The sequence below is a fragment of the Battus philenor genome, unplaced genomic scaffold (assembly GCF_028537555.1).
Source record: "Battus philenor isolate CCGP_79_NKW_IND1 unplaced genomic scaffold, ilBatPhil1.0.hap1 SCAF_7, whole genome shotgun sequence".
NCBI lineage: Eukaryota > Metazoa > Arthropoda > Insecta > Lepidoptera > Papilionidae > Battus > Battus philenor.
Window position 1 is genome coordinate 8047576 of NW_027181737.1, and position 9451 is coordinate 8057026.

Consider the following 9451-nt stretch of genomic DNA (forward strand, 5'->3'; position numbering starts at 1 on the left):
TGAAAAATCTCTACGATATACCAAAACCGTTTTCGGTTTTTATCAAACACTATACGACGAAGTAATTTAATGAATAAAATACGCATTATTAATATCATGAATCCGGGAGGATAAATATATTAATTAGGTATATAAATTAAGTGTACTGCTTAATTTTCTTCAAGTGAGATTAAAAAGTTTAATTAATAATTATCATATTTATTAGTATTTAAAATTCAAGCATCTCAATAAAATATAATTGCTATAGGTAAATGCGCCGAACTTTATTTTGTATTGAACTCGAGTTTCTTTTAACTAATGTATCTATTCTTTGTAAAAAAACGAAAATAAAGTAATATTTTTGTGTAAATATTCTTCTGTAAACAGTTTTTGCATAAATTGTAGTACCTTATAATGTTTTCTACGTGTAAAGTAATAAATAGATTTAAATCTATTAAAATAATAGTTTTTTATATGTGCATTAGTAAATAACCTTAGATATTAAGACACATAGTTTTTAATAAGTGAAGTTTATTCTAGATCTTTTATGAATTCAATAGTATTAGATGACACTATAAATACACATTTGAACTCCACATTATAACGTAATACAACGATATGAACTTTAAATTGAGTGCGGTAAAATTTGATAACTATGTTTCAAATGTTTTACATGAATTACTTTTCCTTAAAATTTTTTTTAATTAGGAATCTAGCAGGAAGATATCAAAAACTTAAAAATAAAAATAATAATGTTATACAATATATTTTTCGGCTAAAGATTATGTGAACGCGGCTTTACCTTTGATATAATGTAGCATCGGAAGGTGTGAAAAGGACTTGAGAAAATATAATGTCATGGACAATCCGGGTTGTAATTTCAAATGTCTCATAACCATATATGTAGATACATTTAATATATATAAAGTTAATTGTATGTCTGTCTGACCCGGTGATAAAGTTTCCTTAAGCTAATTTCACGAGTTCAAAATTTATGAACCGATAAATCATTTCACCGCAAATGTCACACATTTTTAATTACTATGCCCTTCCAATTATTTATGATGTCATAAAACTAGTTTGTCCATAATGTTAATATTAAAAATTATAAAATTTTCTATCATACAAATATGAGAAAATGTGTTGCATTTATGGATTAGGTGTTAATAAAGTCGCTACTAGAAAACTAATGTAACCTGTTGTTGACTTAAGTTGCACCTTGACAATTGTCATTTACTAACGAAGACAAAACATGTAAATTATCAATGCAAAACTAATAGAACTTTAATTTTATTGACATGTAGGTTCCTATCCTCAAGTTCTCTGCCACGAGGAATGTTAGTCATAGAATAATGTTAGTCGTGTGAGATCTCACATAAGTTAAACCTTGCTGTTTAATAAAACTATTATTTTAAAATTATCCTCTTTAGGCAATTTTTTTTACCAAAACTTAAAAATAATATCCAGCATTTTTGAAGTGAAATATTACATTGAATTCATCATCACAGTTTCAACCGTAGGACGCACACTTTTGGACACGGGTCTCCCCTCTTGATTATGAACAGGATTGAATGCAAACAGCCTGTATCCAACGTTTTACGAGAACCTTATCAAATCTTATTGGTGTTCGACCTAAACCAAGCGCGGTTTAGCCGCTCATGATCTAGACTCCAGAACCTTTAAGCTCCAGTGGCAATCTGTTCTCAAATATGACCTGTCTAATGCCACTTTAACTTGTCAATTCGCGGGGCCATCTCGGTACTTTCGTACGTCTACATCCTACTCGTTCATAATTCGGTCTCGTAGTAGAATTCTCATCATAGCCCCCTCCGCGGCTCCTTGAGCGACTGTGAATTTGATCCAAGTGAGAGACCATTCCACACATTTTTGATATTTAATTGAAAAAATCAAACTAAAAACCTTAAGCAGGCTATATTTACAAAATAATTTAATTTAACAACTAGGAAATATTTCAGAAGTTAGTAAAGCTTTCTTGTCATTCAAAATATGATATCGATGGATGCATTGAACATAAAATTTGATAAAATGAAAAGATTGGAACGCCTGATTTATTAATTTAGTAAATTAATCTAAATTGATACTTGCATACATAAACAGGAAGGCATAATCTAATAAAAATATACATATGTAAATCAATATCATAAATTTATTATACAATTACGTTTTTCAATGAATTGCATCATTAATATTATCGCTTTTCATTATGGACTTTGTTATTCTTTTATTACTTAATCTTTATTTATTCTGATTATTACAAAAAACTCATTTAAACAAAACGAAGTTTCTTAAAAAATTACACATAAAACTCGATAGTTTTAACTAAATTTATAACCGAATACCTAACTTCGCACCATAAATGCAATATGATATAAATTTTCAAATAAAACGTAAATCTAATAATTTTATTGCCGAGTCACACATCAGTGCTAAAATGGGAAAAAAATATTCAATTGACAACTATTATAAATAGGAAGTATGTGGAAATCTTTCGTCTAACGTAATATACCAAACAACAATTAACTTTACATTTTTATTTTTTATTTGTTCCTTTCCAGCGATTTTTATGTTGTCTATTAAAGCTATTGCGTAAATTTTAATTAAATATTGCTGTCACATGTATAATACCGATATTTTTTTATAATGAAATCATGTTCTGCACCAACTGATGTCGCATTGGCTTACGCAGCTATTTGTTTTCGCTTCTTGTCTTAAAATATGAAAGTGCCGTTAGGTAAGCAGTCTTTAATGTGATCATAAATACCCCTACGAGTATTTTTACATATTTTTGTGGAAGAAAAGTCGTCTTATAATAACAAATATATATATTTATTAAATATTTTTAACATCAAATATCTTAATTCATTATTTGAATAGCAAATTTTTCATTTAACTATATTAATTTACATTTTTTACACATTTTTCATCTCACATGATTTATTTTTTTATATGCAACCACATAAATACTTTTAAAAATTATTTGTGTATCTCTTTAGCACGTTTGCTAAATTAGTCGCATTTTTAAGTTGCTCTTTAAGATTATTATTAAAAATCCAGTATCAAAAATATACTGTTATAGTCAGGTTTCGCAGCTTGTTATGCAGTAAAAGGGTAAAGAAACTATAAATCTCGGTTATACTAGTCCCATTATGAAATTAAAATGCTTAAGACATTAAATTCAGACTATCTCTTTTTAATCAGGATGAAATAAATAATTATTATCCACTGCGTTTTATTATTAGAATAATTTATCAAATTAAAAAAAAATTATTCCCCGCGTTTTACTTTTGTAATTTTAACAAAATTGTATAAACATTATTTCATAAAGGGTTATAATTTTAACAATACAATTAAAAAACCTTGTACGATTTATTCTATGTATAAATATGTTATATACACCTATATTTATATACGGAAGGATTTTAATTCCTTCCTTGCGAACGGAAGGGTGGGTTGAAGGTGTGTTTACTATGTTTGCGAAGCGTGTAGCTTGTCTAAAATAAATTTTTGTTCAGAAATATATCTTAAGATAAGAAAAGAAAATGGTGTGAATCTTTAAGGAGTCGCGTTAATGTGCAATGATTCAATGGATATTTAGTGAAGATCGTGAAAGGAGCGGTTGACCTCTTACGGGACCGGGAGATCATTAAGTAGTTTAAGTACAAATCTATAGAAAACTGACCACAAACAAAAATTATCAACCTTTCAAATGGTTTTAAATAAAATTACCGTTAGAAGTGTGATATATGAAGACCCCTGACTTCTGAGGCTATCGGAGAAAAACTAGGCAAAATTTTGATGAACCTCTAATGCAGTGATTCCCAAAGTGGTCTACATCGATCCTTATGGGTCTATGACAACCTGCAAGGGGTCTACGTCAGCGAAAAATAATTGGGGGTCTATGAAATGAAATTTTAAGTTTATTTAATGTTACGTATATTTTACATAACACATACAAAATTTTATTTTGTGTAGTTTTAATTTAAATTCAATTAATAAATGTATAAATTAACATGTGTTTTTACTTTAAGTTTTTAACACTAAACTTCACTACAGTTAGAAATTTACAGGAAATCAATATCAGGTAAGTAGGGGGTCTACCCAACACGGAAAAACATGGCAAGGGGTCTACGACACAAAAAAGTTTGGGGAACTCTGCTCTAACACAATAGGACTCGTCAATACGAGACAAAGCCGTTTTTATCGTTATTCTCGGAAAAAAATCAACAAAGAAGAAAATGACGAGTGTATAACAGCGAAGAATAAAGCAAACGACTAGCGGAAATTCGGTGTAGACATTATTTTACGTGTTTAATATTTGATTTGAAATCTCAAAACTCTGTCTCCTATAACTTTTGCATTACCGTATTTGGCACTATTTAATAGATAACCCTTATTACAATTATTTTCATTTATGCACTATTGACAGAGTGGTCCTGGTCATCCTCGGTAGGTACTGGGGCACCTGCTACTCGTGTAAGTATTGCTATATAGCTCGGTGTTTAGTGGAATCGGAGGAGAAATATACTACGGTTTTTTTAGTTTTATTCCTTGTGCTTTATGAATGTTGTCAAACAAACCCGGCAACCTACACCTCTTCGATTTACACTTAGCCTTCACTAAAAAACTCCCTCCTCCGGCCTCTGTCACCGATAACAGTGGGCCTCCAGTTATAGCTTTCGTCGTACCTATCTCACTGCAACATCATAAATTGTTCGGGAGAAAAATTCTAAAATACTACCTCTTAAAAATTCTTATAAGCAATATTTGTCAGCAGTCATCTATTTATCAAAAAGCTTTACCAATTTGAAGTTTTGTAAGAGCTGTGATTATTTTAGGATAAGTCTTGAGAATTCTGTAAATTGCATCAAGTTATGGCAAGATCTGTTCAAGAGCGCGATTAAGATGACTGATAGAACATACAATGAAGATTCATTGTATGTTCTGTCATGTTAATACAGATGTATGAGAACATGCTCAGATTTTTCATTATAATACTTTGCTTTACCAAATATCTCGATCTAGTAATACTAAGCAGTAAATCGGTTTTTTGAACTCCAATTTTTGGACATATTTGGTTGCTTTTCAATCCTTTATTGAACTCTATCGCAACAAATCGTTTAACAATATAAAATCCTACAATCTATTTTATACAAAAAATTTAATTAGCTAATATGTTAGTAAGCCACTTGACCAATTTGGCTAATATATTTTAAGCTTTTGGTAAGACGCAAAAAATGTTTTTATAAAAAAATAAATAAAAAAATGCGAACAGATAAGTAACACTTCTTTTTTATCACATCTCCAAAAAGACGTATTAGAACGTATTTGGTTTAATTACACCAAAAATACAGTATACCAAAGCACTGTAATAGAAATATATTAATATTATTATTGGAGTCGTCCACAGAACAAAACACTTAATATTGTAAGTATTATTTGTTTATTATTAATACATTAAATCAATAATTTAGCGATTACTCAGAAATGTTTAAAACATTGAATGTAGTCCGCTTCCAATTGCTATTCAAAGGTCCTATTGGAAATCTATTGGGAAGGTTTATATCCAGCAGATCATGTCGTACTGATGCAGTGATTATGATGATTTGACAGCGACAAGCCAATAACTTTGGCCGCATGAAGTCTATCAGGACAGGCAATAAACATATTATTATGAATTATAACTGAAAACTATTTATAATTCCATGACAATTGCAGCTATATTTTTGATTGGTTTATTATACAAGCAATAAATAAAATACTTAAGTAAATCAAAAAATTTATTGTTATTGTTGAAACTTTCCTGGGAATATAAAATCGGTGTCCCTTTTAAATTGTTTGCAATCATATACTTTATTTAAAATATAATGGATTAGTGTCGACCGCGTCATGGAAGGGAACGAGAGGACGGACCAGTTAGCCTAAGACGCAGCTCTGAAGAGTAAATGACACGCTCGGCCTAGACTATCGACGATGGCTTCGGTAATGCGGATGTTTTTCCCGGATGCCGTCTCGGCCTGCCGCATGCTTCGTCAGGTTGAGCTGGGCACGGTTCTGTTCCAGGTGTTTACGGTACGCGGAGAATTATTCGATTACCTTCACAAATTCAAACTCAAGGAGAGTCCCTCATGCATCTGTAACACTTGTGTGAACCAGACCGTGATGCACATAATCACCGAATGTCTCGTATTTCGTGCGAAACGAACAGACTGCCAGTTTCGGTTGCAGCAAAGGATTGAAGAAGGAAACATCGCCTCGCTAGTGAAAAACGACGAGAGTCGTCGGACCTTCCAGGAAGGTAAAAAGAAAAACCATCATAAGGAATAAATAAATAAGCAACCGAAAGTAACGGATATTGTGATTGAATAGCAACAAATAGTAATAAAATTGTGATATAGAATTAAGAAGTAAAGTAAGAAATTAAGATAGCCGAACAAAATGTAAAGTAAATTGAAGAATAGGATCAAAAATAAAATAAATCAAGATGGTAATGTAATATTTCAGAGATAAGACGAACAAAGCGGGGCGATGTATGCAAAAAGAAAAATTTTGAAGGGGAATGGGAGAATTTGTGATGGATAAAAGAGGAAAGAATGTGTGACATTGAGACGGATAACAGATAAGAGTGAAAAAAAAATCTTACGTGAAATACGTGCAATTTTGTCCAAAATGTGCCTACGAAATGTGAACAAGAGAGTGAGCGAATTGAAAACAACTTCTACGAAGAAAGAAGCAAAACTTGATGAAGATTGGACTGAAGTCTAATCTTCTTTTGTCTGATTTTTTGAAACCAATTGACGTTAAGTATTATTTACAAGGCTAATAACGATTAAAACGTACTTTTAATCGTTATTAGTCGTTTGTTGAAAATTATAATAAATTCTTTATGAGAATCATGCGTGCCTTAAATGTACATCAGCAACCAGATTTAAAAAATATCTAATAAATTTTTAAATCCTCATTACTGTCTTATTAAATCAATAGACAAGGAGTAGCCGCACCAAATTGGCTTTCTCATAAATTTTATTCCGATGATATCGGGAGAGTTTGCCAGGTTATAATTAAGTAAATGTAACTTTACTAATCATGTTCAAACAACATTTTTAAATAAACGGATGCCTGTGATACAGATCCATATTAGTATTAAATTGAAAAAACAAATTATGTAAGTTCAAGGTCTGCGATCTGCGTTATTAAGTGACCATCTAAAACAACCAGTTAGGAAGCGGATGTTTAGTATGTACAGATGTTTATTATAATTAACTTGTTTTAATTATTTCATATCTTATTTTTATTAGCAAACAAAATATTTATTATTCAATTCGTCGTATCAGCCTATAGACGTCCACTGCAAGGCACAGGCATCTCCTAAAAATATCTATAGGGAGATATAATGGCTACGCTTGGTAAGCGGTTGACTATCGCAGTGTGGTACTATGGTACGAAGAGGATGCTGCTGCCCATCCTCTGGAAACGAGAATCGAACCCGTGACATACGATTGCAAGTCTGAGTTCACTGCCGCTGGGCTTCCACTGCTCAAATATATTTTATAAGTGATTTTTATTTGACAATTCAACGTCTTTTTTTTCTGTCAATATACGTAAGTAATCGAAACCAATTGTCCTTGCTGAACTAAGATCAATTACAACACCAGTAACGTCGTTCTTAACTTTCCCACAATGTTAATCCAAAACACAGTGGCGATTATTTATTATGGTTTTACAATGAAATTATGGAATCCAGTCGACAAACAGTTTTCATTTATAAAGAATGCATGCAAAAACGTTTTTAACAATGTCCTTATTTGTGATTATAGTTAAAAACTTGTTTGGATAAATAACCCTACTGGTATTTTATTAACGACCATTAACAAGAAGACACATCATTAGCAGCAAGTAATTAAAATCTAAAATTATGCGCGCAAAAACCTGTTTAGTCTCATCAATGACATTCTTGTTTAAAAGGGAACAAGTAAGTACCACCTTCATAAACGACCTTTTAATTTGTAATATATATAAAGGAGATTGTATCATCTCTATTTAAATATTAATTATATACAACACCTCTATTTTCTTGCACCCCACCTTGTCAATAACCTTAGCTGGGTCACCTATAGTGAAAGGAGGAGGGCACTAAAACGGCTGTAGACACCCGACCTAGATAGTCATGACGACAGTCATAATTAAAGGGGCGTTGCAAGGCTTTCCTTCTAATCGCCCGCTATCTCTTCTTCGAATACAGATTAAAATTTCAATCACCGTAAAGGAGTAATCCTTGATGATCACTTAGGTTCAAGCTCCATCGCATTCACTCTACAATATTCAAAGCAGCACAGTCATAGTTCTTTAGCTTTACGTTGTTAAATTATTTTAAAACTTGAAAATGTAGTTTTAGGGGTTGCTAAAGCGTGGTTGCTTGATTTTGAGCTCCTGGGGCAACCAAAGCAACTCTGAAAATGGTATGTGTATAATTCTATTAAGGCGGGACTCACTTGTTTTCGTAATATGTTAAACGATTTTTCGTTGTTATCTGAGTTATCTTTATCTTAAGTATGTGCACGTTTGTAAGACCTTCCGGTTTCAATTTCCGACCTTTAATCCTTTGTGGTTAATCACCATCATCTTAGTTTACAGTCCATCGGTCATCACATTTTACTCGAGAATTGCTATTACAACACGGCCCGGAAGCATTTAAATTAGATATTTACTTATCGTCGAGAGATTTGAGTTATCGCCAAAAAGGTTGGATATATTTTCCCGGTTATTAGTCCTCATTGTGTGATTAATATAAATATTAAATAACAGTACCCCTGTTATACACCCGCAGCAGCTTGACTAAGTTTTCGATTAGATTTTGACGTTATATTGTCTACTGTCGTTATATTGTCTGTTAATGTGTAAATTTATCAACACGGCTCTGACGCCTGAGATCAAATGTCGCAGTATTTGATTATGATATTTTTTATCGTGAGACTTTCGATAATTTTGATTTATATGTTATCACTTCCCTGCTCTTCTGCAAATTTAAGACGTTTAATGCTGCTGCATCACTTCTCCAAAAAGTATAAAGAGGAAATTGTAGGCATCTTTGTAAAAAAAGACATTCCTAACAGGTTTTCCATGTTTCACAAATCTCTTCTAGGATGGTAAATTACCTCCTGTAACTTTTAGCTGATATTTTTTCTCCAGTAATTCGAAAGTTTCATCTATCCTCCCTGCTATTGTTTAATGCTAAATGATCCGAAGTGTTTATATGTTTTAATCGGCTCGTATGGTATTACTTTTACTTTTCACAAATCATTTTCCACGACCTCTTTTCGTGAGTTCTGTGTGAACCAATCATCATTTTCATGGGATTTTTTTAATTCAGTTTCATTAAGCATACACTGCCTCCCTCTCTTTATTATTGTAGTATACGCTTTGGTTACTTTGTTTTTTTAAATTTAAGCATAAA